General features: G+C 33.0%; 1 protein-coding gene across 1 annotated transcript in view; it reads left to right on the top strand.

Annotated features, from left to right (window-relative positions):
• The window catches only part of LOC133325218 (fasciclin-3), a 64,963-nt gene that overhangs the window by 40,466 nt on the left and 893 nt on the right, over nt 1–23,604 (top strand). The gene's annotated exons all lie outside the window — the stretch shown is intronic.

Genomic DNA, 23,604 nt, shown 5'->3' with positions numbered 1-23,604 from the left:
AAAATTCCACACGCGTTAGTCACACTTTCTCTTATTTCGCTTTCTAAAATAATCTCAATTAACAATTAAAAATTTTTACAATTTTCATTTTTTGTTTGCAATTACAACAAATATATTTATGTTAAAACAAGATTTAAAATCGCTATAACTTTTGTGCGTATTATCCGAATTTGTTAACACATTCTAAAGAAATCTCATTATTTGATTATAAATTTTAATTTTATTTATAAATTACTTCAATTTTCATTCAATTTTGTTTGCAACTGTTCTTTAAATAACGAAAAATATTTACACCGTTTCATTGTTACATTCAGACATTAAAAAACAATCACATTTATTGACAACAAAAAGCGAAATATTGTTTTTTATTATTTCTAATTTTATTTTGTTAAACTCGGCAAATATACACATCTATACATACAATAAGAGTACACATACATATAAAAAATAAGTATAAAATATTATTTTTTGTATTTTTTTTTAATTAGATTAAAACAATTGAATTTATATAAATAACAAAATATATTTAAGAAACAAAAAATATGAAAATAAAATAATAACAGACCAGCGACAGCATTTTTCTCCATTTAAATATTTCATTTGCAGATTTTTTTAAATATATAATTAATTTACTTAACATTTAACCTTAAGTGTTAGGTATTTGTTACACTTATTTCTTTTCATTCAATAAACAGTTAATTATTGAGAGCAATGCATTTTATTTGCAAATAAAACGAAACACACACATATATACATGTATTATTATTCTAATTAATTATATATATTGAACTTAAATATAATATAATTAACAATTATTATTATTAATTATTAATAATAATTAATATTATGTAAGTTTAAGGGTTTTGTAAATTATACTTTGTACAAAACATAATTTTTTTAAACAAAACAAAATTAATTATAAACAAAATGAAATCGAATTAAAAATTTTTTGTAATAAAAATAAATTTAAATTTTAAAATTATAAATATATACATCAAAGTATTGAAATATTATTTTGCTTTACTCAATGAATTCAATAGGTAAGTATTGGTGATACGTCATACTCCCTTAGAACGGCAAATTCTAAATTATATGAAATATAACGGAGTACATCGAACACCTGCGTATTAAAACCCGTCAACTGACGTAATTATACAAGAGTTTTTAGCAATGTTACTATTGCAACATATAATGAAAATTGCGGGTTCCTCATGGGGAATATTGCTTCATTTTGTATGTGATAAGATTATGTACTATATCCAGTTTATATTCAAAAACCAATCATATTTTCCGATATGCATTGAATCTGTCATTGGCCACAGTTAGTATATTTTAATTACTGGACAGCGCCATCTATATGTCACTAAGACAGCTGCTACCCATGTTCTATATTAATAAAGAGATCTAGAGTATACCTTTAGGATGATAACTATTTGGGGTAAATTGCTGACTGGAAACGATATTTTATATAAAGAGTTTCTTTCAGACAGTTGACCTTTATGCCAGACAGTTGACCTTTATGCCAGACAGTTGACCTTTATGCCAGACAGTTGACCTTTATGCCAGACAGTTGACCTTTATTAGTAATTTTTGATAGGGTAATTTGACAACCTATTAGAAGCCATAATATAAAAGTCAAATCCTAAATTCTGTTGGTTATATCGTAGTATTCACTTTTCAATACCAAACATCCCTTCTTATTGTATTAGTCTCGGGAGCAAGGATGTACGTAACTTTAACTGATGTATACCCACATTTTATGTCTCATTTCATGTAAAAGCTAGGTGCTGTAATTTCTGTCACTGCATTACGATAATACATTATAGTTATAAGTCCTTAATTATGTATCTTATTTATATATTAACATTGTTTAAACCAGTGAGCGGAGCATTATAGTCGGACGGGGCCGACCATATGATACCCTACACAACTTCCACGAAAGTCTAACTTTCTGCGGTACTGCATTTTGAGCATGGGCTATACTTCGCGATATTTGTATCCTCTTAACCGACTAGAGTTCAACAAATATTATTATTACTAATATTCAGTACAGCCCTTCTAATTACTTGTCCAGATTTCTTTCACCGTGGGCTGTGTTGCAATGTTCGGCTTTCAATTGTGACCTATAGAACAACTCGAAAAAACACCAAAAAATAAGTTTTCAGCCCACTTCATCCTAATATTATTATCTGATCATCAACGAAAATTATTATAAAATTATAGGCGATATCCTTGACCATACTCGGATCCCCATTGAAAATTTCAAAGCGATCCGCGCTTTATTTTCGCCAAATAATGTGGTAATGGGTTACTAAATAATATATGAATACGTAAGCATCTGTAAATATTTACGTGTAAGTCCCACATCCGAGTACATACGACAATGTAATTGGTATCAATTTAAAGGTCAACCACTCCTCTTGAATATACTATCAACTTCTCGAGTCTATGTCCTTCATGTGTAAATATATACGCCCCAGAATAAACATTTTGTTATTTTTCACACAAAAGTTGGGGTCCATTTGAACCGCTAAATATTGACCGATCTTTATCAAAACAGCCATGCTTATTCTTTGACCCGATCCCCTTCTTCATGTAAAAATTTGCGATGTTTGAGCCATAATTGCGACCTGTGGAGTGACCAGAAAAATCGACAAAAATTAAGTATTTGGTCCATTTCATCCCTTAAATATTAACCGATCTTTACCAAAACCAATAGGGGTCTTCATTGGCCAGAACCGGTCCTACATGCAAAATTTCGTGAAGATTGGTCCATAACTGTGGCCTGTATCGTGTTTACAAAATATAATGGACAGACGGACGGACACACATGTATGTCTAGATCGACTCAGCTAGTCGAGATATGACGATCGGTATACTTAAAGGTGGGTTCTAGGACCAATATTTCGCGGCGTTACAAACTCTTGGGGCTGCACAAAGCTATAATACCCTGACAACATAGTTGTGTAGGGTATAAAAAAGACTCAATAAATATAAACTAAACTGTATAGTTCATATTCTTTAAATATGTATTTTCGGATCACGGAAATATTTATAATTTTCAATTTTTATATCTTTCAAGTGAATTGATATAGCGGAGTCATATTTTTCATAAAAAATACGGTATCTCACGGTTCAATGGACGTGCCAGTTTCAACTTTATTTTATAACTTATTTGTAATAGCTGTAATAATTCTGTATGCATGAAATAGGGATAAGATTCGTGTCTTGGTCAGATATAGAGTTGCTTCTTATAATGGGACAAAATTATGTAACTCAAGTTAAAGCAAAAATCAATCGGGCACCCGATCATTTGGATAAATATTTGATAAACATGAGGAGTTTATAAAAGCTACATGGAAATCTAAACCGATTTCATCAAAACTTTTCACAGATTGGGTTATACTAATTTCAGTAAATTTTGTGTATATCGGCCACATTTTGAGTTCTTGGTGCATCATTTACTTAAATTTGAACCGAATTCAACAAAAATTTTCACACGATAGGGTATATTAACTACAGTACGTTATAGAAAATGTTGTGTCAATCGGCCTAACATTGGGTCATTAGTTTGGGTCGGAAGAAAATATATATAGGAGCTCTGTTTAAATCTGAACCGAAACTAAGCACACATTATTCTAGCCATAATTCATTACGCTGTGCCAAATTTCGTACAAATCGAAAGATATATAGGGACTCTCGTGCACCATTTAGATTAAATCGGACGAAAATATATATGGGAGCAAAATCTAAATCTGAACCGTTTTTCCCAATTTCAATAGGGTCCGTCCTTGGGCCAAATAAGTGACCTAAGCCAAATTTCATCCAATTCGGATCATAAATGCGACGGACGGACATGCATAAATCGACTCAGAAAGTGATTCTATGCATATTCTCAAAAGGAACCATGTGTTTATCTCTTTTCCTTTTGCCAATTACAAACATATGCACAAAGACATAACACCCAGTACCACTGTTGTTATGATATCATTACAACAGAGGAAAATCCATCTATTGGAATTTGTCGACGTATCAATTGTCCTATCTTTATACTTTTATGTCTTTGACCCAGTATCACAGTGTGGTATAAATATCACATGTCCACTGAAATACCGCCATCTATCAATAAAATACACAATTAATGCAAGATATATAATATCAACATGAAGAAAAAGCATACTTTTAGGAGGAAATATATTATTAACAACTAAAACTAACTTCCGTTTCTGTAAACTTCGATAAGAAGAATTTCAATAAGTTATGACCAAACTCCTTGATTTTAAACTTTTTTCCAATTTCCCATTTACATTTGAAAGCATAAACATATCGAGCCCCACCCTCGAAAATGTTGTAAGCAAAAAATTTCCAATAACCCATGGTCAATAAACGGGTACATATGTATGTGCATTTTTTTTATTTAAGCAGCTGAACAATTTTCAACAATTGAGATATTTAGATCAATTTTTGTGGAATCTTTCCTGAGGTGTTTTCACTCACTAATTCAATAAAAATTGGACCATCGGGTGTTTTTTATAAATTTTTTATGGGGATCGGAGCTAGATGTACAAATATAGTACTTTTGTTGTGTTTTTCGAATTGATTAATCTTTTTAAATTATTTTTATGCGAATCTAATTTAGGTGTTTCCTCAACACCTTTAAAAATTAAAAATATCAGTCCACTTTTTCTGGAAGCCCCAATATAACGGTACCCCCGAAATTTCGGTATTTTGATGTTCTTGAGCGCATTTTTGAACCGAATTCGCTGCAATTTGGTACAGTGGGTTCTTATTGGGTGCACCATTGGGTTTTTGTACAATGGGACAGAATTATGTAAATCGATTCAAATCAAACTATTCATTATTGAACAACACAGAGCGGCTTAAATTTGACTCTTTATTGCACCATTTGCTAAATATCGGACCAAAATATATATGGGAGCTATACCTAAATCTGAATTCATTTCAATAATACTTGGCACACATTAGGCTATCCTAACTTCAGTACGTTGTTGTTGTGCCAATTGGCCTAAATTTGACTTGTTGGTGCACCATTTGCTAACCAGTAAGGAAAGTAGTAATGTCGGTCTGTGTTGATACCATTTTCAGCATATTGTATATATGTATCCTAACAGACGTCTCCTTTTCGAAGGAACATTGACATGAAATTGAACGGACTTAAATTGAAATTAAATTTTGTAAATAGATTTAAAGAATGCTTCACTGTTTAAAATGTAATATAAATCAGGTACCCATTGATTATTTGGTTTACAATTAACATGAATAGGTCGAAATTATAAATGGAAGCTGTGCTATATCTAAATCTGGACCAATTTCAAGGAAACTTGCCAGAGATTTGGTGCACCATTTACATAAAATCGGAAGAAATATATATATAAAGGGACTTTGGTGCCGTGCCACATTACCTTAAGTCGGACAAAAATATATATGAGAGCTATATCAAATGTGACCCAATTTTCTCGAAACTTGACACACGTCATTCTAGACTCAATTCAGTACACTATGCAAAATTTCGAGCAAATCGAAAAATATATAGGGACTTTGGTGCACCATTTATATAAAATCGGACGAAAATATATATGGGAGCTACATCTATATCTGAACCGATTTTCTCGAAACTTGGAAACTTTCGTTCAAATCGAAAATATATTTAGGGACTTTGGTGCACCATTAAATTGTATTTTGATTCTGAGATCGCTTAATGCAAATGTCACTATATGGGTAATTGTTTGGTTTTGTGAAAAGATGTAATCCTTTCGACATTTTGGTTATATAACAAGTTATACAATAAAAACCATCTCCTGTAAAATTAAGTTTTTGTCGCGGGAAGGGCTCGACATGGTATTAATAGAAATTTTTTGTTTCGACATTTTCTTTACTGCATAACAATTTGTGCCAATAATTCGGCCAATGCTTCGTAATTTTCCATTGAAATCTAATTCCTTATTTTGTATTGTCATCCGATAGACAAATATATCCGTGTGATGGATTGATTGATTGACTAACATTAAATTAGTACATCGGCAATATGTTGACCTTGACCACGGTTTGATAATACCATTGATGGATATCTGTGTATGTCCTCTCTGCGGATATTCTATCGGTAATAAATGTACATACTATGTCCGTATGTGAATATGTTCGGATATGAGTGTAATTAATATAGCGATAAATAGCTATTGTCAATATCAAACAATAATACAAATTATACGTTTAAACATTTTTCTACCTATACGAGTACAATATGATATATGTACGTATAATGCTTATAGAACAAACAGAAACTGTAAAGAATGCATATTCAGGATGTTAGAACATATTTGCTTTTAATGGAAAAAAAATTGTAAAGTTTATAATTGGAACAATTCTAAAAAGCAAACGTGTAGTAGATTGTAATGTTCTCCATTTTAGAAAGCAAGAAAAATAAAAATTCAAGTGGTACTATTATATTGAAGAAATATGGCATACTCATATATTCTGGTCAACCCTATTAATCTTTATTTTCTTCAAGGAGAAAAAATAAACTTTTTGTATAAAGAACTAATTTTGGAGGGGGTCCGGGCACCTTGTAATCTGGTAATCTCCTCGGCGGGAAGAGATATAATACGCCGTATATGTGAATGAGTTCCCGTACTCCTTCTATCCAGGATTCTAGGGCGATTTATACGTTGTCCACTCTTCAGTGACACCGCGGTGTCACTGTTGCAACACTTCAAATGTTTTAACCATTTTTTCGCTTATGCTCCTAATCTGCTAACCTCCAACGTGAGTTCCCAGCTTCATCTTCCGTATTCGACCTGGAGCAATAAATTTAGCGGATACAGCAACAATAATGTACCGGAATTACCTTCCTGCTACTTAAGAAGGAATGGGAAGTTCTCTGATTGGTTGGTGAATTCTTTGGCACCCTGAGGTAATCAAGTCTACTGATGGAGACAAGTATGGGATGCAGTCTGATCCATTTAAAAGGACGGACACAATTTATCAAACCGGTCACACTCTGTCCTTATTTTGGTTTGGAAATCCTCATTCACTGTGCAAAAGTGGAGAAATTAATTTCCTCAGCCAACACTGCTCCTCTTTGGTCATTATCTAGAACGGATTGCCAAAATGACGGTTAGATTAGATAGCTAATGTCATGAAATAACGTGAATCAAAATTTTTAGTCAGGTTAAGCGCCAATACGTCAGAACCTCACAAGACATCTATCATTAAGAAAATATTTTTTCAGAATATATGCAAATCAAAAAGAAATCACTTCTTACTAACCTAAATATTTTGTAATAAATCTTTTATTATAATTTATATCAATTAACCCTTAGAACTTACATATTTCTGCCTAGGTGTCAACTAAATCATCATCATCTCCTTTTTTCTGGGTATGAAATAAATGCAATTTTTCACAGTTGAATACATCTACAGCAAAAGTTTGCAATATTGATGAAACTAAATGTGAGCCCAAAGCCAACATGGCAAGTTTGACAGTTTACCAAAACTGAATAGGAACCAAAAAAATGGGTATGTGTGTGAGGTATCGAGACAGAGTAAAAATAAATGTTATTTATGCATTGTTTAATCTGACAACTTAGCAAACAAACATGCAAGCAGGAAAAAGTGAATTATCGCAAACTTTGAAAAACATAATAATAACAACAGCAACAACAACTACCATTGCTAAACTAACTACAATAACACAGCTTCCAATGCATCTCAGATTTGTTACAGTTCGGATGAAATGAGAGAGAAATGTGTGTATTTTAGAAAATACGGAGAACATTCAAGGTAGTGGGGTGAGCCGTGTAGTTGTTTCTTTTTTTGGCACAGTCTTGTTATCACAACTTTTTTCTTTCTCCGTTGATAATAATCCCTGACACAAACATGAAATATATGTTTGTAAACAAGACAGTGGTTTGAATGAGAAATTGGTGTGAATTATGTTCAATATTTGAAATAAAAATACAAAGTTTGCCCAAAGAGGAATATATAGGGTGGTTATGTTCGATACATTGTTTGCAAATATATATGCACGATATATTGTTCACCCCTTCCGCAGCACACCAAATTTTTTACATTAGTTGGGCACTCAATTGAGTCGATGGGGGAATTTTCTCTGCACTTCTTCTAGGAGTCACATTCGTCCGCTTCGCTCTCTTCTAGAAGTCACATTCGCTAAGTTCGAATGCAGAGGGGACTTTCCAGTGCACTATGGTTTTTTACGTTTATTTTGGCATAAACTCTAATTTTAAAGCTATTGAATTAAAATTTGGTTTGTATACATTTTTATGCTCCCAAGATGACCTACCAATTTTCATATGATTTGGGGCACTATTTCATATAACTGCAAAACAAAATGTTTGTTCCTTACTTCGGCTATATTTCCATTACTGACTGCTTTATTCAAAACAAAGGTCTTGTCTCTGTCGTTGAATATTTTGCTGAAACCGTAGCAGCAATGATATAGCGTATTTTGTGAAGCAACTTCGGAGGCTAATTTCCTTTTTAGCCTAGGACCAGCATGTTCATAATTTAATTTTGGGCGACCTATTTTGTTTGGGGAAACATACTGCTCATCCATTACTACAATTATACTTTTGCTAAGCCATTTTGAATGTTTAGTTGTAAATCGCTCCAATTTACGGTTGAACTTTGGCAAATGCTTTTTTATATAATTAACAAAATCTTTAACTTGTTTCGATATCAAACGCATTTGGTCTTCATTTAAACTGATATTATTGATATTCTGTAACACATATTTCACAAGTGCATCTTCTGAGCGATTTTAGCTGCTCCAAATTTCAATAAGCGCTGTATGGGCAAACACATGTTTATCAGTAAAAAACACGAGTTGGCACAAAATAGAACAAAAAAGGCTAGTTACTCATTAATTAACACACTTATGTTAATAACTTGGCATTTACACATTTTTGCAATGCTTTGCCATTCACAAGTTACACTCCACGGAACAAAACTACAATTTATAGATTTTATATAAAGTTATACATAAACAAAACATTTCACAGGATTGCAAGAACAAACAAATATGACAAAAAGGGCATCTCGTCTTAATTTTACATACCTGCACTAACGTTTTCCATAATTACACATTTTAATTTTTTTTCAATTTTGTCAAATTACAAGCACTCGAACTTAGCTGATTTTTACCGCCAGTTGTACCAAATCAATGTGACTTTCAGACTGCTGACTTTTAAAGCTCGCCAGCAAAAAAAGGGTTGCAACCCCTATTGATATTAAATGTTTTTTTTCTAATATGGGTGTCTACACTTAGGAAATCAGTTACATTTCAAAATATGAAAACAAAAAAAATTGACTTTATGCCAAAAAATCATATTTTTTAGCCATAGTGCAGTGCTGAGGTTGTCGTTGTTGATCTCGACTTTGTTTACACTACTTTGCTTACCGCGACTTGACTTTCTATTCAGACGTTGAACCGTCGGTTCACTTGTCGGTTTTATTGCTATCGCTCTCTTTACGCCACTTTCGTTCAATACGAACGTCAATAGTTACCAATAATAAACCTTAATACTAAGACTGAAATATTATCCCTGTTTATTTCTCTAAATTATCAAAGGCTCGTTTTGGTGGAGTTTTCCCGGTATCATGCCAACATATGGCATTTATGCAAAAGGGTCTCCAAAATACTAAAAATCAATCGAGGCAATTGTACGGAGCTAATAATTCCACACTTCAAACGAATATTTTCAGTTTAGTTAAGTTTTCACATCGTTAAAATTGTTCAAAAAATATTTTTATTTAATTTTTTTTCATTTGATTTGAGTTAGACAATACAAGTTTTGCAATGAAAATGAAACTATACACCCACAATTATGAAGCTGGTTAAGCGGCTCATGATGGCCTTACTAAGAGCGTACGGTCGAATCCTGCCCGTACTCTAATATCATACAATGATTTTCGTTCCGAATTTTAGCAAAAAGTTTGAAAAAATTGATTAGATATGATTTGAATAGGTTGCAGCATTGCATAAATTGAACCAGTAACCACGCTTTAGATACTAAATTCCAGATTATATTTTATATTTTATGGTAGCATATTGGGCGATTTGTTCAATATTTACATGGAATAGGACGACATTATTTCTGTAACTAATATAGCCAATTTTTTAATATTCAATTTTAAAACAAATCAGGAAAAATGTGATGACCCCGATTCGTTCGTTGTAAACATTTGAAAAAATTCTTAAATTAGTGACCAAATTCGTTGATATATGACTTCCTTCGGGAAATATAGAGATATTATAATACATGGACGTACGAAATTTTTTGAAATAAAATTAGTTTTGCAACAAAAAAATTTAAATTCTACTATAATTATCCAAATTTCTACATACACAAGAGGAATGTAATAATATTTTAGAAGAAGTCATAATAAAATTGGTGGAGAATATGTCAAATCACATCAAATCATATGTCAGTGTAAAAAAACATAAATTGTGGATAAAATATCAAAATTCGCTTAATATTTTGAGTTTTTCTTGAATATGCAAATGTGTTCGAATTGAGGTGTTTTTCATTTCAATTATACACGGCCCGGCCCGACCCGTCTCGTGTTTCATTTTAATTATACCCCGCGCGACCAGGCCCGAACCGTTTTTCATTTTAATTATACCCGACCTGGTCCCCGAGTTTCATGTATTGCATATTCAGATTAAGGGAACCCCCCCCCCCCATTCTCGGGCTCAAAAATTTTGTTGATATAATTTGAATCAACACTAATTAAAGAATGTCCCTACAAAATTTCAAATGAAAATCTCAAGAACTCTTGAAGATATAGCCGATTTATTGTGTCAGCATCAAGTGACGGCTGAAGGGCTTCTCAAACTTTAAACGCGTTTTTCTCTAAACATTTTTTGCGAATGGCGGGCACGATAACTCAAAAACTAATAACCCAATCGATTTTTACACGTTTCTCTGTGAGTGTATCGCTATCGTATGAACTAGGATAAAGCCAATCGGTGAAGATCTTCCTCATTTTTTAACTTGGTTTTTGGTCAAAAATCGGCGATTTTCAAAAAATATTTTTTCAAAGGTCCGCCATTTTGTTAATTTTGGAGCGAAGTCAATAATCCTAGTTCATACGAGAGCTAGACATGTACTCTTTCTAGCACCGTTGGAATTTTCGGATTCCGATGTTCCAGTGAGGAGTTATCATGCCCGCCATCAAAAATAAGGACTTTTCTTTAATTACAAAAAACAACAACAAAACAATAACAAAATTTTTGTGTAAATTATTTTTCTTCTATTTTAAATCTTCAATTATATATATGTAAAGTTACAAACCTAAACAAGCATTGGTATTGATTTACCAGCCCATTGAAAATCACCAAGCCCCAAAATTACCTCTGTCGCATCCTCTTAAAAAGTTTAAAGATGTTCTTGAATTCTTCACCGACCACGAAAAAAAGAAATACCACAAAGATGTGATGATGAGGACTCAGGACTTTATATCGAGAATGAAATATGTTTCAAAACGTATAGAACGTGTTACGGACAGACAAGCTTCAGATATATTGAAAGAACACAAGTATAATGTTAATGTGGCCATTGAGACAATTTTGTTGTGTGAAAGGGAAGACAGAATTAACGAACGTGTCATAAATTAAAAAAAAAAAAACAGTAAAGAAAGTGTAAAGTCGAACGGGGCCGACTATATGATACCCTTCACCACTATGGATATATAACAGGACTATTAACATGCAATTGGATGAACTAAAATATGTGATATTTACCTAAATGTGAATCGACTTAGATCAATCTATAAGCATGTCATTCGTTTGTTAAAACGGGACAAATGTATGTAACTCGACTTCAAACAAATATCAATAGGACATCCGATGGGCTATGTCTGTACTTTTAGAAAACGCAACTACGTTATTCCATGCTCAATTTTGTCCGTTGTGCAAAATTTCATGTCAATCTGACAAAGATGAGAAGTTTGATCCACCATTTACTTAAAATCGGACGAAAATATATTTGGAATCTATATCCAAATATGAACCTATTTCAACGAAACTTGTCACAGGTTAGGTTATACTAATTTCAGTACGTTTTGTTCCTATCAATCATATATTGGTTCCTTGGTGCGTCAATTACTGAACATCAATCGATAATATATGAGTCTCAACCGATTCTCACGATACTTGACACACATCATTCTGGACTAAATCAGAACGCTATGCAATATAAGAACTTCAGTACATTAACTACATTAAATCGGACGAAAATATATATATCTAGCTCTGAACCGATTTTCACGAAACTCAGCACACATCATTCCAAGCACAATTCAATATGCTGTGCCAAATTTCGATAATAAATAGGGATAAATAGGGACTTTGGTGAACCATTTACATTAAATCGGACGAAAAATATATATGAGAGCTTTATCTAAATCTGGACTGATTTTCAGGAAACTCAACACACATTATTCTAGACCTAATTCAGTACGCTGTGCCAAATTTCGTGCAAATCGAAAGATAAATAGGGACTTTGATACACCATTTACATTAAATCGGACGAAAATATATATGGGAGCTATATTTAAATCTGAACCGATTTTTCTCAATTTCAATAGGTTTCGTGCTTGGGCCAAATAAGTGACCTATGCCAAATTTCATCCAATTCGGATCATAAATACGACCTGTACTTTGTTTACAATTTAACATGGAGAGACGGACATGCATAAATCGATTTAGAAAGTGATTCTATGCATATTCTCAAAAGGAACCATGTGTCTATCTCTTTTCCTTTTGCCTGTTACAAACATATGCACAAAGATATAACACCCTGTACCACAGTGTGGTGAAGGGTATAAAAAGAATTAAAGATTTATTTACTTAATAATTTGCGAATGGTTCTTCTGTAACTTATATATATATGGACAATATTGCCAATTTTTTAATATTCCATTTTCAAAAAATCAGCTTTTTTGTTTTTGTGGCACATCAATGATTTTTGGTACATATATAGAGAAAAATGTTCTGACTCCGAAACCGTTCGCGATCAAATTAAAATTAAGGGCATAAGAAAAAAATCTTAAAATTACGCCGTTTATTATAATCACGAAAAACGTTGATATATATAATTCTCCGTAAAATAAGAATATGAATATATTATAATAATCACGATAAAGTTGCACATATTCGCGAAATATGAGAAAAATAAAAAAATATAGCAGATTACATCAATATTTTCATTATATTAATTACATACACACACCTAAAAATTAATTTAAAAATATCTACATGATGAATCAAATGATGTCAAAATCACACAAGTCCGTGTAGCGGTTTCTAAATCACAGCGACAACAAAATAAGATATTGAGGAAAAATATTTGTTTTTGGTTCGAAAAAATAAAATTCAAAAGTCCATATAACCCTTGTACATAATTTATCGACGACAAGATGTTTAGCGCTATATGAGCCGCATCTATTAACTCCCTAAAACGTATGTGTTTAGAGAAGGTCATGATCCATCCAGATGTAAGGACATAGGAAACTACAGGGAATTGTAAATCAATGAAGGATAATTTCAACAGATCCCAACATATCTAATATGTCTCGCAGAACATCTTCCAATCACCAGAATATAGTGGGCCTATATCTAAAGATATCCTTAAATTACGTCAACCTATTCAGATCAAAAGTCAAATTCTGAATGTGATTAATATTTAAGAAATATATAACGTGGCTTGAGCTTTTCATTTTGTGACTTTAACACGGAATTTTCCGTGGACATACAATTTCTCCACTCAGTCGGATTCTAATGAATAAAAATAACTTAAATTTCAGAGCTAATTTTTGAAAAATGTATACGAGATTTATTATCCTTGCGATTTCAGCTACTTTAGTGTTGACCATCAGTGTACACTGTGAACCACTGTATTCAAAAAACAAGCCTCAAACATTTTTTTGGAATAATTCAAATTTTTCTGAGTGTTGGAAAGTTTCGAAGAATGTTCATGGATTTTACATCAAATGCACCTGTATCCTGTATTATACTAGGTTGGCAACTTGTTTGTTTGTTGTGATTGTTTCTGTTTTCTCTTTTTATGGCGAAATTTTTTGAAACTAAATCTCAGTCAGTGACTGACAGACAGACTGGTTGGCTGACTTAATGTACATTGTAGATTTGTTTTGGATGATTCCCAGCCCGTAACTTCTATGTCAGGGATAGGAAATGTTATAATTCCTAGTATTGTTTTTTGTTTTTGCAAATGTCCATATGTGAATTTTGTTATTTTTTTCAATATGTTTTGATGTCACTACTAGTTGGCAATATTTATAAAGTTGAATGTAGTATCTGTTAGATGTAAACCAGCAATAGCATCATTCATTGGAAATAATCGACTAACACACATTATGTGTTGCGATCATGAACGTCAATGTTATATCAAAATGGAATAGAATCAGGCTGCAGATATAGTAGAATTCCATGCAAAAATATACACATTTTTACAAACATTTGAGGGATCTGATGAGATAAATAACGGCATCAACAATGATTGCCACAACGTATAAGTTTTATAACAACTGACAACATTTTCGTTTGATTAAGTTATTTTTGAGAACCAATAAATATTTTTTCTCGCGTTATCCTACACCATCGTTAGCTATTGAATAGTTCTACGGCTTTTAAGGATTTATAACGGAAATTCGTTCACAAATTGAGAGCTTTTCCGTTTTCATACTATTTTCTATAAAATTCATGCTAAGAACCATTGCAAATAAATGTGATGAATAAATAAAAATTGAGTGATTTAATTATTAAATGTTATAGAATTTGAACGACCAGGATTAAAAAATCACATCATCATATTGTTTTACTAAGCATACACTTATTTTCAAATTTCACTTTATTAACGTGTTAAAAAATGTCCAATAACCCTGAACATGCTCTAAATTGGAGGATGACCGTAATATAGGGGCCGCACTGAAACGAGGACCAATGTTAATAATTTTTGGTAAATAAAATGTTTTAACAATACTCAAAATACGAGGTACCGTTAAATGACAGCTACCGTAAAAAGTGGACCATTTTTGGTAGGGAGATTCTCCGCCCATTAAAATCCCAAAAAAAAAATTACAGCAAAATTGGTTAAAAGACTTGTCCGTAATTTCCAACATACAGAAATTTTTATTGTATCGTTTTTCGGGGGCTACTAAAAGTAGTTCAATATTGATAATTTTTGATACAGACATTAAATACCTAATAGAACCCAAAATATCACATAACAGCCAATTCGGTTCAAAACGTGTTCAAAATAGAGAAAATGTGGAGGTACGGTTATATGAGGGATATGCCTACACATCGACTGTGCAAATTTTTTAACAGCTAGCTCAGTTTCTGCAGATGCTAGAGTGATAACAATAGACTGATGGACATGGCTAGATCGTCTTATAATTTTACACTGATCAAGAATATATATACTTCATGGGGTCAGAAACGATTATTTTGAAAAAAACAAACATACAGCGATGGAGGGTGTAAAATGGTTAAAAATTTGCTGAAACCAACAATGTTTTTGTTTTTTGCTAATTTATGACTAAAATACTCCATTTACAGACTTGTGCTCAACGACTGAATTGAAGAACACCATATTGGCAATATAGTTCTAATATATGATTTTTCGATATTTTCACCGCATTCAACTAAGCCGGATGATGACATTTTGAAGCTAGTTGAAGCCCTAAGCTTATTATAGGATCGTAGGACTCGTGATTTCACTTCGATTGATGTATATCTCAAGAACATTTTTATAAAAAACCTATTTATTGGGTTGAACATCGCGTGATTTTAGTTTTTTTTACGTGCTGAATCTACTAAGACCAGCCGTGTTCAAATCTGCGCAATAAAACTGCGGTTAAAAGTACTTTGAAAGTAAAAACATCTGCAAATACATAATTTGAGAATTCCGCGTGTATAATCGCTTTATTTTGTATATAAATATAAAAATTTATAAGCCATATTCCTGAGTAAATGCATCATAGAATATAGCGATACGTGAATAATTTCATCCAAAATAAATTGGGGAGGCATATACACGGTTCTTGATGGATATGATCATATGAGATTTGAAAGCTTTCAAAATATTCACCCTATGTAGGGGAGGAGCTAGAAGTAGTGGATCGATTAGTCCAATCTTGCAAAATTATACAGGTTTAGTTAAAATATTAGGGTGTCATAGTTTGGTTCAAATCCGATGGTCTGTTCCCAATTAATTTTCAGCAAAATTTACACCATTTTGTAGGGGAGATACCAGAAGGAATGAACCGATATTCCCCATATTCGAACTAGATTTAAGTTTTAAAGAAATATTACGATGTGCACATCTTGGACCAAATCGGACATTCCATTCGCTTTATATTAGATTTATGAATATTCAATATGTTAAGAAGAGAACCGATAGGATTGGTAAAAATATTGCGTTGTGCAAAGTTTGGTTGAAATTGGCTATTGCGTTCGCTTCATATGAGATTTACAAGTTTTCGAAATATTGACTCTTTGTAGGGGAGATACTAGAACGAGTGGACTAATGAGTCCCATCTTCCAACATTATAGAGGTTTCGTTAAAATATCGGATAGTCAGTTCGCATTATATTATAAAATTAATTTTCATCAAAATGTTGGCCATTTTGTGGGGTAGTTTGATTCAAGTTTGGAAGAAAGTTTACGATGTGCAAAGTTTGAAGGAAATCGGTTACTCCCTTCGAGAGTTATCTTGCACATCAGCCAGATTAAGAAATTTTTTTTATAACCTCCGCCTTACGGGTAATGAGGGTATATATACTTTGCAACGTCAAAAAAGTGCCTCATAGAAATATTGATTTTATACAATTGAATTTTGAAATATATTTGAGTACTCGACTTTTTGAGAGCACATCTATAATTTTTGATGACGGGTAATGAGGGTATATATACTTTGCTACGGCAAAAATGTGCATCATCGAAATATTGGTTTTATACTCCATGGTTCTTTGGACCAAATCCGTTTCAGACCAATTGAACTCATTTACAAATATCCGTCTGCCTGTCCGTCAGGGGCAGATATTTGTAGATTTTTGGTCCAAAGAACCATGGAGTATAAAACCAAAATTTCGATGAGGCACATTTTTTGCCGTTGCAAAGTATATATACCCTCATTACCCGTAAGGCGGAGGTTATAAAAACATTTTTTCTTAATCTATGCATCAAAAATTATAGATGTACTCTCAAAAAGTCGAGTACTCAAATATATTTCAAAATTCAATTGCAGTTGCACTAAACAAATTAGTAATTTTGCAAAAATGTATGCAATTTTTTCTTTATGATATAATGATACGCAAAATCCAATATCTGCCTTTCATTTCACAATAGCAAAATCAATATTGTCGTAGTAAAAAATATTCACTAAAACTGCGCGGTCAACAAATGTCAGAGGGGCCGGCTATATGTTTTGTACCACCTTCTGCACATACAAGAAATGGTCCTAAGATTTGTATTTTAGGCGTAGAATGTTTTGATGATCATTGACATGAACAGACCGAAATTCAATACTTAACAATGTGCATAAAATCGGACGAAAATATAAAGAGGACCTATATCTAAATATAACTTAACACACGTGCATTTTGACTCCCAGTTACAGTTCCCAGGATGGCGTTCTGACATGTCTGAATTCTTCTTCAGAGGAACTTCCTGCTCCACTTTACTCGGTTTGTACTTCTTATTCCGGAACTCCTCGTACGACTGACGTCCACAAATATAGTTGATTATCCAACGTGTGAAACTTGGCCCGATGGAAGTGACCGTTTCTGCTTAAGTCCTCGACTTATATGTGAGGAGATATCATGAAACGCTGTTATTTTACTGTGTTGCTTACGCAAACCATGTTACCGATTGGATAGCTTTCTCTAATGCTGGGGAGGACTAATGCTTCAAGAGTCTTCGCTGCTGGTGACAAAAATTTAAATCGGCCAGTATGATTCACCTTTGCTGGCATCCTTGCCTGGCTTTAGAAGTCCATGATTCAGGCTTCGGGAACGACGTGGGCGGCTATCGACAAATTGAGGTCTTTGGTCAGGTACTCAACTCTGAGCTCGTCCAATTGTTTCACCATAAACATGAAGAGATATTATAGGACGTAGTACTATTAGCTTCGCCCTGTCTGGGATGCTGTCAGTTAAACTAACTGGCGCATCTCTTCTGATCATTCACAGCTTAGTCGTTAAATGTGACTGAGGTCATACAAAGGTTCTAGAGGGACTCAATCGTTGTCCACAGTTTACGATGTACTCCAAATATTTATTCCACTTATGCTCCGCTACTAATGTGCTGACCTCCAACGTAAGTTCCCTGACCCTGGGATTTGCTGAGTCAAATCGACGGAGTTTATCACGCTCATTTGCTAGACCAACTGTTTCTGTTGGGAAATCTCGGGTATTCGACCAGCAGGTATAAATTTAGTGGTTGCAGTTGTAATGATGTCCCGAAAGTTCCTTTCTGCTACCCGTACATCAGAAGGAATGGAAAGTTCTCTGAAGCGCTGTTTGGTGAACTCTCTGAATCCTTGCCAGTTGTCTTTTCTATGGTTAAGGAAAGTGCGGTGCGCAGAGGCAATGGAATCGGGCGGTCTGCTTATGGAGAGGTGGTCTGAGCCAAGAGAAATTGCGGGGTGCAAGTTGACGTCATTTATCAGACCTGGTTCGCAATGGTTATGTCTTGCGAACTATGGCACTATTAACTTCGGCAGGACCGAACTATTTATTACCTCCAACATGAAACTATGTAAGTACAGGAGAAAACAAAGTGCATACAATCAAGTTGGAAAATTGAGCCAGGACCTTGAACATACCGAAAATGTCGCTTGACTTTTGTATGGGGGGTATGTGGAAACATAATACTTAAAATTTGAGGGAAAGTATGCCAAAATTTGGACCGATACTGATAAAGTTTTATATGTAGATTTTACACCCACACAGAACACAAACGCTTGAATTTCAGTTGAACACGTTCCCATAATCTCAGATTGTTAAAAGAGTTCATTGCTTCTATATACAATTTCATTTTGTAGAAAATCAAAGATTCAAACTCAAATGCATATTTCATACATGGTTCCAGTTTATTTAACATGATAATAGCTCTTTAAAACGCTTGATCTGCTGTTATGAGGTTTCATACATTTGTGCAATATTTAAATTTCAAAATGCCATCTTTTAAGTTTTAATTCGGAAATAATTCAAATTACGATTTGTCAAGTCATTTAAATTATTTCGGTCATTTAAATTCAAGTCAACGATTTGTTTTTTTTTTTTTAATTTGTCTCTCCATCGTACCAGAATCTCAGTGCATTCACATTCAGCAACAATGTGACTAGAATTGCTTATTTATTTGGGCCAGTTTATCACTTCGCGAAGAACAACAACTCATTTATCATTTTTCTACTGACATTCTTGGCTCAGCCAGCCATCTTCACATTGTAAACTTCCGCCATGACTACCCCAGTGATAACTTGGATGTGGCTATTTCGTGGCACATTATGGCCTATTCATTTGCCGAAAACTTGCTGTCAGTCTAAATATTTCGTGTACATTCCAACAACAGCAGCAATACTAATAATAATAATAATTACTTAAGACATTCAATGGACATGTTATTATTTATTGGATTTTGTTGGGATTCGGACACACGACCATTGCACTCTCCCCATCTCTGTTGAGCGAAATTGAAACACTGGGCTATCTACCAAATCATTCAGCATTGCGGCACATAATCTTTAAACGTCACTAAACGCCAAACCAAACTCATCATAATCATGTTCAGTGGCAGTAAGCAACCTCATCACAGCTACCCGAACATCGAAATGTTATGGTTCCCCTATGAAAGAATTGCTCCTGCCTGTCAGCTTCAGTTATATGGAATTGCTAACATTTTGCCAACGGACAATCAACTCCACTATCCATATTTATGTTGGGTGAATAAAACAAAAGGCAGGACAGTAGTAATCCCATCCACTGGCCGGTCAAAGACAAATGCAAATGTGTCCAGAATTTTCAATTATGACTTGAAACTATGATTATAATTTTTCACTTTCAAAATCATTTCCTAACATTTTTGGATTTCTCATACTCTTCTTTCTCTAGTTTTTTAATATTTCTTGCTGATACCAAAACTTGCATACAAACGTGTGGAATTTTAATATGGCTAAGAGTTGCATTATTTTACATAGACGTGGAAATTATGTGGATTATGATATGGATAATAACTCATTATATTGTTAAAAGTAGAAGCTATATCAAGTTTCCAGAATCAAACAGTATTGGATACATTCTAAATACTAAACATTTACTGCAAGCATACCATTTACCTAAATTTGGATATAGATACGTGGTTACGTGCATTTTTGTTGTAGTTCATAAATGTTCCTTTTTTATGAAAGGTATTTCGAAACGCTGAGCAACAGCAAATTGCATCGAATTTCTTTAGTTATTAACGATTATAAAGGCAACAATTTGTAAATTTCAGAACCTATTTATATGAGGTATTATTAATTCAATCATTCCAGGTTTTTGCCAAATTAGGAGTAATCTGTATATTTTTATCCAATTTGGTTGAATATTACCGATTTTATATGTCATACAAGTAAAAATTTAATGCACCTACTAAAACTCTTTCTATTTTTGGTAATCTTTAAGTGAATTCGCGACATAGTGTGAGAACTTGAATATAATCGAAGCCCAAATAACCATCTGATATCAAACGTAAAAATTACATTTTACTGTCTGTTTTCACAGTTTCCTGAGATTCCATTTTAACATTTTCTGATAATATAATCCATTTTGGATTGTCAGTATTTTTGGCAGATAAAAAGTTTGGCCGTTTTTAGGTGCTCTTCGCTTTTTTACTAAAGAGACTCTATTATTTTTTGTTTATAAATGAAATTCAATGCCCAAAATTTTGCTTATAGCTTTTGGCAAGTCTACTATGACCAGAACACAAGTTCCCTGTTGTTATGTTTCCAACCGAATTGACAACAGTTTACCATATTGAGTTCTGATTTTGAATAAATCTCCAAACAATTTTTTTTATTTTGAGTCGAAGCAACGTATGAATAAATCTACGCCCCAAAATTTCGGTATTTAAAGAATTTTTAAGGTTGTAATTCGGGTTTGATATGAAATACTCCCCCAAAAAAATATTCAGTTTGATTGTCCTTAAAGTAAATCGAATGTTCCGGTCACACGTTGGTTTCCTGGCGTCATCTGTCATTTCCGCGGGAAAGTTAGACATGTTTTAGCATAAAAGTTCTCCATTCGTTTGGATGTACGACCATACGTTGTGTCGCTTACAGGCACAGCAAAATCAATTTCCAAAAGTCACTATATGATATATTTTACCATTTTGTATAAACTCAAGAGAGGTATCCTTGAAATTAACCAAATTAAATATGTGATCTGTATCTATTTTTGAACCGATTAAATCAATCCGTACTCCAAGAGAGGTTTGTGTACAATGGGCCAAAATTATGTAAATTTTAAAGAAAATTAAATATGTGTTATCTGTTTAGATAAAAACAAATTTGAACTGATTTCATTTCGGAGAAACCTTGGGTATATGGGTGCTATGTGTAATTCAGAAGCGATTTCACACACGTTAGGCTATCCAAATTTCGGTATGTTGCGCAAAATTTCGTGTTAACCGGATAAGCGTGAAGAGTTTGGTGCACAATTTACCTAAAATCGGACGAACAAATATATGAAAGCTTTATTTAAATCTAAACCGATTTTAACAAAACTTGACACCATTTAGACTATACATCGATCAGTACTTTTTACAATCTTTGGTGGCAATCGGCCTAACTTTGTGTCTTCGGTGCACCATATACTTAAAGTCGGACGAAACTATATACGGGAGCTACAGTAGCGTGCAAAGTAATAGCAGTTCAACATTACTTCTTAATATATGCGGTATAATATGCATTAATATTCATATTTTTAATATGATTTTGTGATAAACAATTTTTTTTTTAAATCTATATATGGACAATATTGCCAATTTTTTAACATAGCTGAAGCGGAGGTCCACCCCTTTATAACTTGGGAATTACTTAAGTATATGAAAGAAAGTTAATAGTTTTAGTTTAATTGATCTGTCGTTGCAAACTTTTCATGATATTGACCTCCAAACTTTATTTGGGTGGAAGCTGTGTCTACATTAATGTAAAAAAATGTGTAAAACAGGTTGAGGCGAAACAGTTTTTATATGTTATCTATCGATTTGTGACTAAGCCACTCATTTCGCGGTCTTCGTGTCAAAGTAAAACTAGAAGCCTACAAAATGTGGACTACGTCTCTTATGTATCATTTTTCAAAAATTTAACTGCATCTACCTTTAAATGATGCTGACATTTTGAAGCTCGATTTTGAGTGTTTTTTTTTTTTTTTAATTTGACTTCTACTTTAATACGCAAACAGGAATTTCTAAAAATCAATTATAAGATTATTGTAGTCGCGAATCTGAGCAATTTGATATATATATATATATATATATATAAATATATATATATATATTGTGTATGTAGTATGCACAGCTTCAGAGTAATACTCATCCGAAAGTGGAAATTTTGTTCGATCAAATTTCTAAAAAAAACCTATTCTTCGGGCCAAATTTTTAGATCTGTCAACTGAATGATACGGGTACCCGCGATCAGTAAGTTTTTTACATTTTGGATGATATAAAATCTTCTTCGTGAAAATCCATCAATTAGAACGGCGGGAACTGGCCTTCCAAAAACACGAAATTCGGAAAAAATAGTTTTTGAAAATATTCTGTGGATCATTTCCGCTTCAATAAATGGCCTCATACGGATTTTGATCTTTTTCGAAAAGAGAACTTTAAAAACTTCAATTTATCTCAAAAATAGTGTGAGCTGGCACATCCATGGTTCTTAATGGACCACATTGAAATCGGTATAGATCGATGTATTTTTTTAGGGTGCACACCGAAATCGGATGCGCGTTAATGGCAAATTGAGTTTTCGGAAATTATTCGCGTTTTACGAGTTTTTGTGTACTTCAATGCAACATGTGGCACATCTTAGCTGTCAAATGAAATACGCATCAAATGATTTTGATAATTACGCGATTTAAACGTAATTTAAAATGTATATTTCATAACACAGTAGATATCGGATATAAGAACATCTCATATAAGAAACCGCATATAAGCGCCTTTATCATAATGATTTTGATAATTACGCGATTTAAACGTAATTTAAAATGTATATTATCATAATTTTTATATATGGCAATTTTTCAGAAATTCGTATATAAGGAATAAACATCTTTTTCATTTATATAAAATAAAAAAAATCGCATATAAGACATTATTTCTTCGATAATTTTCCTCAATATACTGTTTTGTTGTGGCTGTAATTTACAAACCGCTACACAGACTTGTGTGATTTTGATATCATTTGATTCATCATGGTGTTTAGATTATGTTGATATTTTTAAATTAATTTTTAGGTTGATACATGTCATTAATATACAGCCTTATTCTGGATATTCGCT

The sequence above is a fragment of the Musca vetustissima genome, unplaced genomic scaffold, assembly GCF_032173495.1.
Source record: "Musca vetustissima isolate MV318-11 ecotype Yass unplaced genomic scaffold, APGP_CSIRO_Mvet_v1 utg12350, whole genome shotgun sequence".
Taxonomy (NCBI): domain Eukaryota; kingdom Metazoa; phylum Arthropoda; class Insecta; order Diptera; family Muscidae; genus Musca; species Musca vetustissima.
The sequence above is the reverse complement of the archived record's forward strand: the minus strand, read 5'-3'. Positions and strand labels throughout refer to the sequence as shown.